Source organism: Salmo salar, unplaced genomic scaffold (assembly GCF_905237065.1).
Source record: "Salmo salar unplaced genomic scaffold, Ssal_v3.1, whole genome shotgun sequence".
Classification (NCBI taxonomy): Eukaryota; Metazoa; Chordata; class Actinopteri; order Salmoniformes; family Salmonidae; genus Salmo; species Salmo salar.
Genome location: NW_025548571.1, coordinates 19769 through 31863, shown reverse-complemented (window position 1 = coordinate 31863; position 12095 = coordinate 19769). Strand labels below are relative to the sequence as shown.

Here is a 12095-nt window from a genome sequence, read left to right as displayed (position 1 = left end):
TGTTATAGAGAGTTATAAAAAGCTTATTACCTGTCATGAAGGAGAGGAGGATGACTATCAGCAGGATCCTCATCTTGTTGTGTTCTCTCCAGGTTGGTCCAGGTGTCTATAGGACCTGATATAATACTGTGTTCTCTCCAGGTTGGTCCAGGTGTCTATAGGTCCTGATATAATGTTGTGTTCTCTCCAGGTTGGTCCAGGTGTCTATAGGTCCTGATATAATACTGTGTTCTCTCCAGGTTGGTCCAGGTGTCTATAGGTCCTGATATAATGCTGTGTTCTCTCCAGGTTGGTCCAGGTGTCTATAGGTCCTGATATAATACTGTGTTCTCTCCAGGTTGGTCCAGGTGTCTATAGCTTCATATATAATACTGTGTTCTCTCCAGGTTGGTCCAGGTGTCTATAGGTCCTGATATAATGCTGTGTTCTCTCCAGGTTGGTCCAGGTGTCTATAGGTCCTGATATAATACTGTGTTCTCTCCAGGTTGGTCCAGGTGTCTATAGGTCCTGATATAATACTGTGTTCTCTCCAGGTTGGTCCAGGTGTCTATAGGTCCTGATATAATACTGTGTTCTCTCCAGGTTGGTCCAGGTGTCTATAGGTCCTGATATAATGTTGTGTTCTCTCCAGGTTGGTCCAGGTGTCTATAGGTCCTGATATAATGTTGTGTTCTCTCCAGGTTGGTCCAGGTGTCTATAGGTCCTGATATAATGCTGTGTTCTCTCCAGGTTGGTCCAGGTGTCTATAGGTCCTGATATAATGCTGTGTTCTCTCCAGGTTGGTCCAGGTGTCTATAGGTCCTGATATAATGCTGTGTTCTCTCCAGGTTGGTCCAGGTGTCTATAGGTCCTGATATAATACTGTGTTCTCTCCAGGTTGGTCCAGGTGTCTATAGGTCCTGATATAATACTGTGTTCTCTCCAGGTTGGTCCAGGTGTCTATAGGTCCTGATATAATACTGTGTTCTCTCCAGGTTGGTCCAGGTGTCTATAGGTCCTGATATAATGCTGTGTTCTCTCCAGGTTGGTCCAGGTGTCTATCGGTCCTGATATAATGCTGTGTTCTCTCCAGGTTGGTCCAGGTGTCTATCGGTCCTGATATAATACTGTGTTCTCTCCAGGTTTCTCCAGGTGTCTATAGGTCCTGATATAATACTGTGTTCTCTCCAGGTTGGTCCAGGTGTCTATAGGTCCTGATATAATGCTGTGTTCTCTCCAGGTTGGTCCAGGTGTCTATAGGTCCTGATATAATACTGTGTTCTCTCCAGGTTGGTCCAGGTGTCTATAGGTCCTGATATAATGCTGTGTTCTCTCCAGGTTGGTCCAGGTGTCTATAGGTCCTGATATAATGCTGTGTTCTCTCCAGGTTGGTCCAGGTGTCTATAGGTCCTGATATAATGTTGTGTTCTCTCCAGGTTGGTCCAGGTGTCTATAGGTCCTGATATAATGCTGTGTTCTCTCCAGGTTGGTCCAGGTGTCTATAGGTCCTGATATAATGCTGTGTTCTCTCCAGGTTGGTCCAGGTGTCTATAGGTCCTGATATAATGCTGTGTTCTCTCCAGGTTGGTCCAGGTGTCTATAGGTCCTGATATAATACTGTGTTCTCTCCAGGTTGGTCCAGGTGTCTATCGGTCCTGATATAATGCTGTGTTCTCTCCAGGTTGGTCCAGGTGTCTATAGGTCCTGATATAATGCTGTGTTCTCTCCAGGTTGGTCCAGGTGTCTATAGGTCCTGATATAATGTTTTGTTCTCTCCAGGTTGGTCCAGGTGTCTATAGGTCCTGATATAATGTTGTGTTCTCTCCAGGTTGGTCCAGGTGTCTATAGGTCCTGATATAATGCTGTGTTCTCTCCAGGTTGGTCCAGGTGTCTATAGGTCCTGATATAATACTGTGTTCTCTCCAGGTTGGTCCAGGTGTCTATAGGTCCTGATATAATGCTGTGTTCTCTCCAGGTTGGTCCAGGTGTCTATAGGTCCTGATATAATGCTGTGTTCTCTCCAGGTTGGTCCAGGTGTCTATAGGTCCTGATATAATACTGTGTTCTCTCCAGGTTGGTCTAGGTGTCTATAGGTCCTGATATAATGCTGTGTTCTCTCCAGGTTGGTCCAGGTGTCTATAGGTCCTGATATAATACTGTGTTCTCTCCAGGTTGGTCCAGGTGTCTATAGGTCCTGATATAATGCTGTGTTCTCTCCAGGTTGGTCCAGGTGTCTATAGGTCCTGATATAATACTGTGTTCTCTCCAGGTTGGTCCAGGTGTCTATAGGTCCTGATATAATGCTGTGTTCTCTCCAGGTTGGTCCAGGTGTCTATAGGTCCTGATATAATGCTGTGTTCTCTCCAGGTTGGTCCAGGTGTCTATAGGTCCTGATATAATGCTGTGTTCTCTCCAGGTTGGTCCAGGTGTCTATAGGTCCTGATATAATGTTGTGTTCTCTCCAGGTTGGTCCAGGTGTCTATAGGTCCTGATATAATGCTGTGTTCTCTCCAGGTTGGTCCAGGTGTCTATAGGTCCTGATATAATGCTGTGTTCTCTCCAGGTTGGTCCAGGTGTCTATAGGTCCTGATATAATGCTGTGTTCTCTCCAGGTTGGTCCAGGTGTCTATAGGTCCTGATATAATGCTGTGTTCTCTCCAGGTTGGTCCAGGTGTCTATAGGACCTGATATAATGCTGTGTTCTCTCCAGGTTGGTCCAGGTGTCTATAGGTCCTGATATAATGCTGTGTGTCCAAGTCTACAACTCTGTCTGTTCTCTCTCTACTTGTAGAAACTTAAATACAAACTTAATGTACTTCATGTAATCTCTCTCTCTCTGCCCCTCCCTCTCTCTCTCTCACTCACTCTGCACACTTACAACTATGAACTTCCCTATTTCTGCATCTCTCTCTGTCTCTCTCTCTCTACCAGTTCAAACCCTCCTACCACATGTTATGTCTGACAGCCCCTCCCTCTTCCTCCTTAACCAATCACATCTTTGTTCCTACATCACAGTAGAGAGAGAGGGAGAGTGAGAGAGAGGGAGGGTGAGAGAGAGAGAGAGAGAATGAGATCAGTGAGAAAAAGAGAGTGAGAGATTCCTCTATGGATCGTAGCACAGAAACACATTCATACACTCTCATGCAGAGTGGAGGCTGTCTACAGAGGAGAGAAACAGAGTTATTCTGTCACTGGAGGCTGTCTACAGAGGAGAGAAACAGAGTTATTCTGCCACTGGAGGCTGTCTACAGAGGAGAGAAACAGAGTTATTCTGCCATTGGAGGCTGTCTACAGAGGAGAGAACCAGAGTTATTCTACCACTGGAGGCTGTCTACAGAGGAGAGAAACAGAGTTATTCTGCCACTGGAGGGCACTATCCCTCCATCTCGCCCTCCATCTCATCTCTGTGTGTCTAATGACAGTGGTACATGCTGATGAGACAGGTACTGAGTTTACTGACAGCACCAGTGGAGGCTGGTGAGGGGAGGACTACTTATAGTAATGGCTAGAATGGAACGTATCAAACACATAGAAATATATTGGTGCTTTATTGATAAATACACATCGTCTCATTTCCCATCAAGTGGAGTAAGAAACACTGAATAATCAAAGGTTTCTAAAAGCTACAAACTGTCTCTTTTTGTTCAAGCCAGTTTTACATTCACAGTAGAAACAATGAGAGAATGAATGAATGAATGAACGGACGTACCGACGGACCGACAAACAAACTAAAGAACGAATGAACAAACTGAAGAACGAATTATCAAAATAATTATACAAAAATAAGAATAAAAACATGAATTAACGAAGAAACAAAACAATAAATGAATGAATGAACGGACGTACTTACGTAAAGACTGACAAACGAAAGAACAAATAAACAAACAGAGGAACTAACGAATGATGAATGAATGAACAAACAATACATGAAGGAATATATGAACAAATTAACAAAATCATTCTTTTAAAAAATGAAAAAATATGAATGAATTAACAAACAAATAATACATGAATGATTTTAAAATACCAATGAATGAAAACATGAATTAATTCTTTGCCATACAGATCAGTGACGGTAGTAGACTATGTAGCAGAGTGTTTAACGGTGCAGTACATTATGAGGTGTCTACAGTAGTAGACTATGTAGCAGAGTGTTTCACGGTGCAGTACATTATGAGGTGTCTACGGTAGTAGACTATGTAGCAGAGTGTTTCACGGTGCAGTACATTATGAGGTGTCTACGGTAGTAGACTATGTAGCAGAGTGTTTAACGGTGCAGTACATTATGAGGTGTCTGCAGTAGTAGACTATGTAGAAGAGTGTTTAACGGTGCAGTACATGATGAGGTGTCTGCAGTAGTAGACTATGTAGCAGAGTGTATAACGGTGCAGTACATTATGAGGTGTCTACAGTAGTAGACTATGTAGCAGAGTGTTTAACGGTGCAGTACATTATGAGGTGTCTACAGTAGTAGACTATGTAGCAGAGTGTTTAACGGTGCAGTACATTATGAGGTGTCTCCGGTAGTAGACTATGTAGCAGAGTGTTTAACGGTGCAGTACATTATGAGGTGTCTACGGTAGTAGACTATGTAGCAGAGTGTTTAACGGTGCAGTACATTATGAGGTGTCTACAGTAGTAGACTATGTAGCAGAGTGTTTAACGGTGCAGTACATTATGAGGTGTCTACAGTAGTAGACTATGTAGCAGAGTGTTTAACGGTGCAGTACATTATGAGGTGTCTACAGTAGTAGACTATGTAGCAGAGTGTTTAACGGTGCAGTACATTATGAGGTGTCTACAGTAGTAGACTATGTAGCAGAGTGTTTAACGGTGCAGTACATTATGAGGTGTCTACAGTAGTAGACTATGTAGCAGAGTGTTTAACGGTGCAGTACATTATGAGGTGTCTACAGTAGTAGACTATGTAGCAGAGTGTTTCATGGTGCAGTACATTATGAGGTGTCTACAGTAGTAGACTATGTAGCAGAGTGTTTAACGGTGCAGTACATTATCAGGTGTCTACAGTAGTAGACTATGTAGCAGAGTGTTTAATGGTGCAGTACAATATGAGGTGTCTACAGCTGTTGGGTCAGTGTCTGGGTGGTTACTAGCATCAGAGTCTTTACTGAAGGAAACAGTAACATAGTGGAGACAGGCTGGATCTCTGGGAATGTGACAGTAGCATAGTGGAGACAGGCTGGATCTCTGGGGAAGTTGACAGTAGCATAGCGGAGACAGGCTGGATCTCTGGGGACATGGACAGTAGCATAGTAGAGACAGGCTGGATCTCTGGGGAAGTTGACAGTAGTATAGTGGAGACAGGCTGGATCTCTGGGGAAGTTGACAGTAGCATAGTGGAGACAGGCTGGATCTCTGGTGAAGTTGACAGTAGCATAGTGGAGACAGGCTGGATCTCTGGGGAACTTGACAGTAGCATAGTGGAGACAGGCTGGATCTCTGGGGAAGTTGACAGTAGCATAGTGGAGACAGGCTGGATCTCTGGGGAAGTTGACAGTAGCATAGTGGAGACAGGCTGTATCTCTGGGGAAGTTGACAGTAGCATAGTGGAGACAGGCTGGATCTCTGGTGAAGTTGACAGTAGCATAGTGGAGACAGGCTGGATCTCTGGGGAAGTTGACAGTATCATAGTGGAGACAGGCTGGATCTCTGGGGAAGTTGACAGTATCATAGTGGAGACAGGCTGGATCTCTGGGGTTGTTGACAGTATCATAGTGGAGACAGGCTGGATCTCTGGGGAAGTTGAAGGTAGCGTAGTGGAGACAGGCTGGATCTCTGGGGAAGTTGACAGCAGCATATGTCACACTGTCTGGAACCTTTGTAGACGGACCATATTGGAGTAGATGTCACCTGCACAAGGATTGATTGCAGTGGCTCAGGTGGTGGTGATGTCACGGGTTGTATCTGGGTTCTGATTGGTTGCTGTGGCGTAGGTGGGGTTAGTGATGGTTCCTGTGTCTGGATCCTGGTTGGTTGTCATGGAGTCAGACACCAACGGTCTGGTAGAGTGTTTGGATGCTGAAGAGGAAAACAAACAGATTATTTATTTATAATTTATCTTTGATACAGCCTTATTCTAAAAATTGATTGAATATATATTTTTTCTTATCAATCTACACACAATACTACATAATGACAAAGAGAAAACAGGTTTTTAGACATTTTTGCAAAAACAACAAAAAGAAAACGTATTTACATCAGCATTCAGACACTTTGCTATGAGCCTTGAAATTGAGCTCAGTAGCATCCTGTTCCATTGATCATCCTTGAGATGTTTCTACAACTTAATTGGAGTCTACCTGTGGTAAATTCAATTTATTGGACATGATTTGGAAAGGCACACACCTGTCTATATAAGGTTCCACAGTTGAAAGTACATGTCAGAGCAAAAAACCAAGCCATGAGGTCGAAATAATTGTCCGTAGAGCTCTGAGACAGGATTGTGTCGAGGCACAGATCTGGGGAAGGGTACCAAAACATTTCTGCAGCATTGAAGGTCCCCAAGAACAGTGGTCTCCATCATTCTTAAATGGAAGAAATTTGGAACCAACAAGAATCTTCCAAGAGCTGGCCGTCCGGCCAAACTGAGCAATCGGGGGAGAATGGCCTTGGTCAGGTAGGTGACCAAGAACCTGATTGTCACTCTGACAGAGCTGTGGAGTTCCTCTGTGGAGATGGGGAGAAACTTACAGAAGGACAACGATCTCTGCAGCACTCCACCAATCAGGCCTTTATGGTAGAGTGGCCAGACGGAAGCCACTCCTCAGTAAAAGGCATGACAGCCCACTTGGAGTTTGCCAAAAGGCACCTAAAGGACTCTCAGACCATGAGAAACAAGATTCTCTGGTCTGATGAAACCAAGATTGAACTCTTTGGCCTGAATGCCAAGCATCACGCCTGGAGGAAACCTGGAACCATCCCTACGGTGAAGCATGGTGGTGGCAGCATCATGCTCATCAGGATTGAGGGAAAGATGAACGGAGCAAAGTACAGAAAGATCCTTGATTAAAACCTGCTCCAGAGCTCTCAGGACCTCAGACTGGGGCGAAGGTTCACCTTCCAACAGGACAATGACCCTAAGCACACAGCCAAGAGAACGCAGGAGTGGCTTCGGGGACAAGTCTCTGAATGTCCTTGAGTGGCCCAGCCAGAGCCCGGACTTGAACCCGATCGAAAATCTCTGGAGAGACCTGAAAATAGCTGTGCAGCGATGCTTCCCATCCAACCTGACAGAGCTTGAGAGGTCATAGTTCCGTTTTTTAATTTTAAATACATTTCCAAACAATTCTAAAAACCTGTATTTGCTTTGTCATTATGGGGTATTGTAGATAAATGAGGGGGGAAAAAACTATTTAATCAATTTTAGAATAAGGCTATAACATAATAAAATGTGGAAAAAGTCAATGTATATGCATACATTCATTTGAGAGTTACTCACTTGATGTTTTCCTGTTTCTCCTCCATTTGTAGATCAGTAGCAGGATGAGTCCCACCACCAACACAGGACTCACACACACCATGATGACCACTTGTGTAACTGGTAGGAAGACAGACAGACAGACAGACTGAGAAAATAAAGATGTGATGAAAGAAGAGACTTAGAAAGCGAGTGATCCGAGTAACCTTAGCAACCTCGAGTTACATCACATCCTGTTGGAAGAGAGAGATTTGTCCTACGCATTAACATACATAGTTGATTCCGTCAATATTATCCGATTGCATTATTTAACAGCATATTATAGTTGACTGAAGGTCATAGAATGATGGCAAGTGACAGGTGTATCACACCTGTTCTCTGAGAAGGATCAATACTTATGTCTCCAGATGCCATACATGTTGTAGACAGGTTTAGTAGGGTTGTGGAGACATTGGGTCTGGAGTTTAATGTTGATGTTTCAGGAGGAGCTGTATGTGAAAAGAAAGTATGGGTTAACACAAATACAGTCACCATTTGGTTTTACTGTTGCTGGAAATAACTCAGAAAGCCTCTAACAAACAAACAATGTTCAAGACAAGTGTGTGTTAACTTACCATCTGTAACTGTGAGATGCACCTCTTGGAATGTGCCCTTTATAGTTCGTTCCACTCCACACCAGTAGGTCCCAGAGTCTGTCTTCCTCAAGTCCTTGATGGTCACATAGAATACATTTCCCTTGTCTTCTATACTGTGTTACAGTCTTGCTCCCCTTCGTTTCAACCAGAATGTCTTTACCAGAACATGTCCCCTTGCAGAAGTATTTGATGTTGTTTCCTGCCAATGTGAATGAGCAGCCCACAGTGAATTGTCCTCCTAAAACGTTCTTCTCAGTATTGACAGCTGACACCACAACACACAGAGCTGTCAAACAGAAACACACAGTACAGTCACAACTGTTGACCTGTGAGATATACTTTAACCCTGCTCAAATCTTACTTGAACCCTGCTCAAATCTAACTTTAACCCTGCTCAAATCTAACTTTAACCCTGCTCAAATCTAACTTTAACCCTGCTCAAATCTAACTTGAACACTGCATAAATCTTGCTTTAACCCTGAACATCTTACTTTAATCTTGCTCAAATTTGACTTGAACCCTGCATGAATCAAACTTTAACCCTGCATGAATATTATTTTGACCCTGCTCAAATCTTACTTTAACCCTGCTCAAATCATACTTTCACCCTGCTCAAATCTGCACACATGTTACTTACAGACAAATAATTACAAATAATTATCTAATTCATTATGTACTATATGATCCAGACATTAGTATAGAAACTGAGACAGACAAACAGACAGAACTCATATGAGAGGAGACAGCAGTAGACAAGATGGAGTATCTTCATTCTGGACAGTTACTCCTCAGTTACTATACTGTTAAAGTTACTTTACTAGCACAGTTACTGTACTGTTAATGTTACTTTACTATACTACCAGCTAGCACAGGTCAACAACAGCTTGTCTGTCAGTTACTAGTTTGACAGCTGGGTGTTTCTGAAGAGATCTTTCTTATTTTTTGAAAGCTCCTTCCTCCTCTGACACCCAACTCCTCTCACTCACTCTATCTATCTCTCTCTCTCTCTCTCTCTCTCTCTCTATCTCTCCATGTCAGAGGTGGTGTTCAGGGGATGGGCATTTGCCTACACATCCTCATTTCTCTGTAGTGACCTCAGTGTCTCCAGGTCTATATGTGCTGCAGAGTGAAACTGGTTCAATCAGGCCGGAGGTTAGACTTCTAAACCACCAGACAACTCAGCTTCCTGTAGGTGACTAAGTCTTAAAACTGTCAACTTCACTGTTCTAAAGTTACCATGTCTATTTCAGCAGACGAGGAACACATTGTTGAGATGATGACAATATATGCATCAGGTATACATCACTATATTGTATTAAATTGATCCACATATATTTACTGTGATTGAAAAAGTATGCTCCAAAATTGATTTCCAAGTACAAATGTTACAGAGACTAACACTTCGCTAACACTATCCTGTCTCAGTGTGAAGTTAATGGTGCCATCATTTTAGTTTGGGTCTGTTGTGTTTTGGGTTTGAATGGTGAAGTCATGGGTTGTTGTATTGAGGGTTTGGTAGGTGGAGTCTTGGGTTGCTGTGTTGAGGGTTTGGTAGGTGGAGTCTTGGGTTGCTGTGTTGAGGGTTTGGTAGGTGGAGTCTTGGGTTGCTGGGTTGAGGGTTTGATAGGTGGAGTCTTGGGTTGTTGTGTTGAGGGTTTGGTAGGTGGAGTCTTGGGTTGTTGTGTTGAGGGTTTGGTAGGTGGAGTCTTGGGTTGTTGTGTTGAGGGTTTGGTAGGTGGAGTCTTGGTTTGTTGTGTTGAGGGTTTGGTAGGTGGAGTCTTGGGTTGTTGTGTTGAGGGTTTGGTAGGTGGAGTCTTGGTTTGTTGTGTAGAGGGTTTGGTAGGTGGAGTCTTGGGTTGCTGTGTTGAGGGTTTGGTAGGTGGAGTCTTGAGTTGTTGTGTCTGGATTGGTGTCTGGTCCTATGGAACAAACAACATATAATTAATGTGTGTGTGTGTGTGTGTGTGTGTGTGTGTGTGTGTGTGTGTGTGTGTGTGTGTGTGTGTGTGTGTGTGTGTGACTGTACACATGCAGTGCTGCAGTTGTGGTGTGTTGTAGTGGTGCAGTGGTGTAGTGGTGCAGTGGTGTAGTGCTGTAGTGCTGCACTGGTGTAGTGGTGCACTGGTGTAGTGGTGTAGTGCTGTAGTGCTGCAGAGGTGTAGTGGTGCAATGGTGTACTGCTGCAGTGGTGCAGTGGTGTAGTGCTGCAGTGGTGCAGTGGTGTAGTGCTGCAGTGGTGCAGTGGTGTAGTGCTGCAGTGGTGCAGTGGTGTAGTGCTGTAGTGGTGCAGTGGTGCAGTGCTGTAGTGGTGTAGGGGTGTAGTGGTGTAGTGCTGCAGTGGTGTAGTGGTGTAGTGCTGCAGTGGTGTAGTGCTGCAGTGGTGCAGTGGTGTAGTGCTGCAGGGGTGCAGTGGTGCAGTGCTGCAGTGGTGTTGTACAGTAGTGGTGCAGTACTGCAGTGGTGTAGTGGTGTAGTGCTGCAGTGGTGTAGTGCTGCAGTGGTGTAGTGGTGTAGTGCTGTAGTGCTGCAGTGGTGTAGTGGTGTAGTGCTGCAGTGGTGTAGTTCTGCAGTGGTGCGATGGTGTATTGGTGTAGTGCTGCAGCGGTGCGGTGGTGTAATGGTGTAGTGGTGTAGTGCTGTAGTGCTGCAGTGGTGTAGTGGTGTAGTGCTGCAGTGGTGTAGTGCTGCAGTGGTGTAGTGGTGTAGTGCTGTAGTGCTGCAGTGGTGTAGTGGTATAGTGCTGCAGTGGTGTAGTTCTGCAGTGGTGCGATGGTGTAGTGGTGTAGTGCTGCAGTGGTGCGGTGGTGTAGTGGTGTAGTGCAGTAGTGCTGAGGTGGTGCAGGGGTGCAGTAGGTATACTCGGCCCGCCCAATGAAGGAAAGGCACCCTGTGGGAAAAAGTCTATGAGAAACAGTGACATGTACTCTGAATTACCTAAAATTATAAGTCTTTCACAGTCAGGCAAACCCAAGCTGTACTGTGCTGGCCTGGATATTTTCTTCTCACTAACATTTCTAGAATGAGTATCTAGGTCAACTCATCTAGGCTTTTTCTTGGCTCAGTGTCATCTTAGTTCTGTGGTGTGTAAACCACCACTGTGTTCTTGTGTTCTGAGTTCCTACAGTACCTCTCTTCCCACTGCAGAGCCAAGCTGGACTAGGCTGGCCTGGTTAGTCATTCAACTGAAGCCTGGAACTGAACTGACATTGAAAATGTGAAAATAATCAATCAGATCCAGCAGTGTAAAAAGTCTATGTTCTGAGAAATGTTCTTGTTTCTTACAACCTCATGCTTATCGCATTAGCCTACTCTAGCTCAACAGTCCCGTGGACTGGACACTGATCCCAAAGAAGTTTCAAGCTACAGTACATGGCTAGTTTATTCCTGAATGATTTAAAGTTAATATTTTATTTAATAGCATGTTGTTGAAATGTTGAACACTTCTGAGATCTCTTACTGATACGGCGAATACCTCCATGACACTACTTTGATACGTATCAGTGGGGATTAAGAAATGAGTATATTCCAATAAACTACTTTGACACATGTCAATGGGGATTAAGAAATCAGTGTACCTCCACTACACTACTTTGATACGTATCAATGGGGATTAAGAAATCCATATACTCCACTACACTACTTTGATATGAATTTATGGGGATTAAGAAGTCAGTACACACCACTACACTACTTTGATATGAATCAGTGGGGATTAAGAAATTGGCATACTCCAATACACTACTATGATATGTATTTATGGGGATTAAGAAGTCAGTACACACCACTACACTACTTTGATAAGTATCAGTGGGGATTTAAAAGTCAGTATACTCCACTAGACTACTTTGATACATGTAAATGGGGATCAAGAAATCGTTATACTCCACTACACTACTTTGATATGTATCAATGGGGATTAAGAAATTGGCATACCCCATTACACTACTTTGATACATTTCAGTGGGGATTAAGAAATCCGTATACTCCATTACACTAATTTGATATGTATCAATGGGGATTAAGAAATTGGCATACTCCATTAC

General features: G+C 43.8%; 1 long non-coding RNA gene across 1 annotated transcript; it reads right to left on the bottom strand.

Annotated features, from left to right (window-relative positions):
• Positions 1-5649: 5649 nt before the first annotated feature.
• On the bottom strand, positions 5650-9956 carry LOC106592955 (uncharacterized). The gene is made up of 4 exons (XR_006763630.1): positions 8032-9956; positions 7789-7905; positions 7439-7537; positions 5650-6018 (listed from the first exon to the last, which is right to left on the bottom strand). It is a non-coding gene; the product is annotated as an uncharacterized lncRNA (long non-coding RNA).
• Between the last annotated feature and the right edge of the window lie 2139 nt (positions 9957-12095).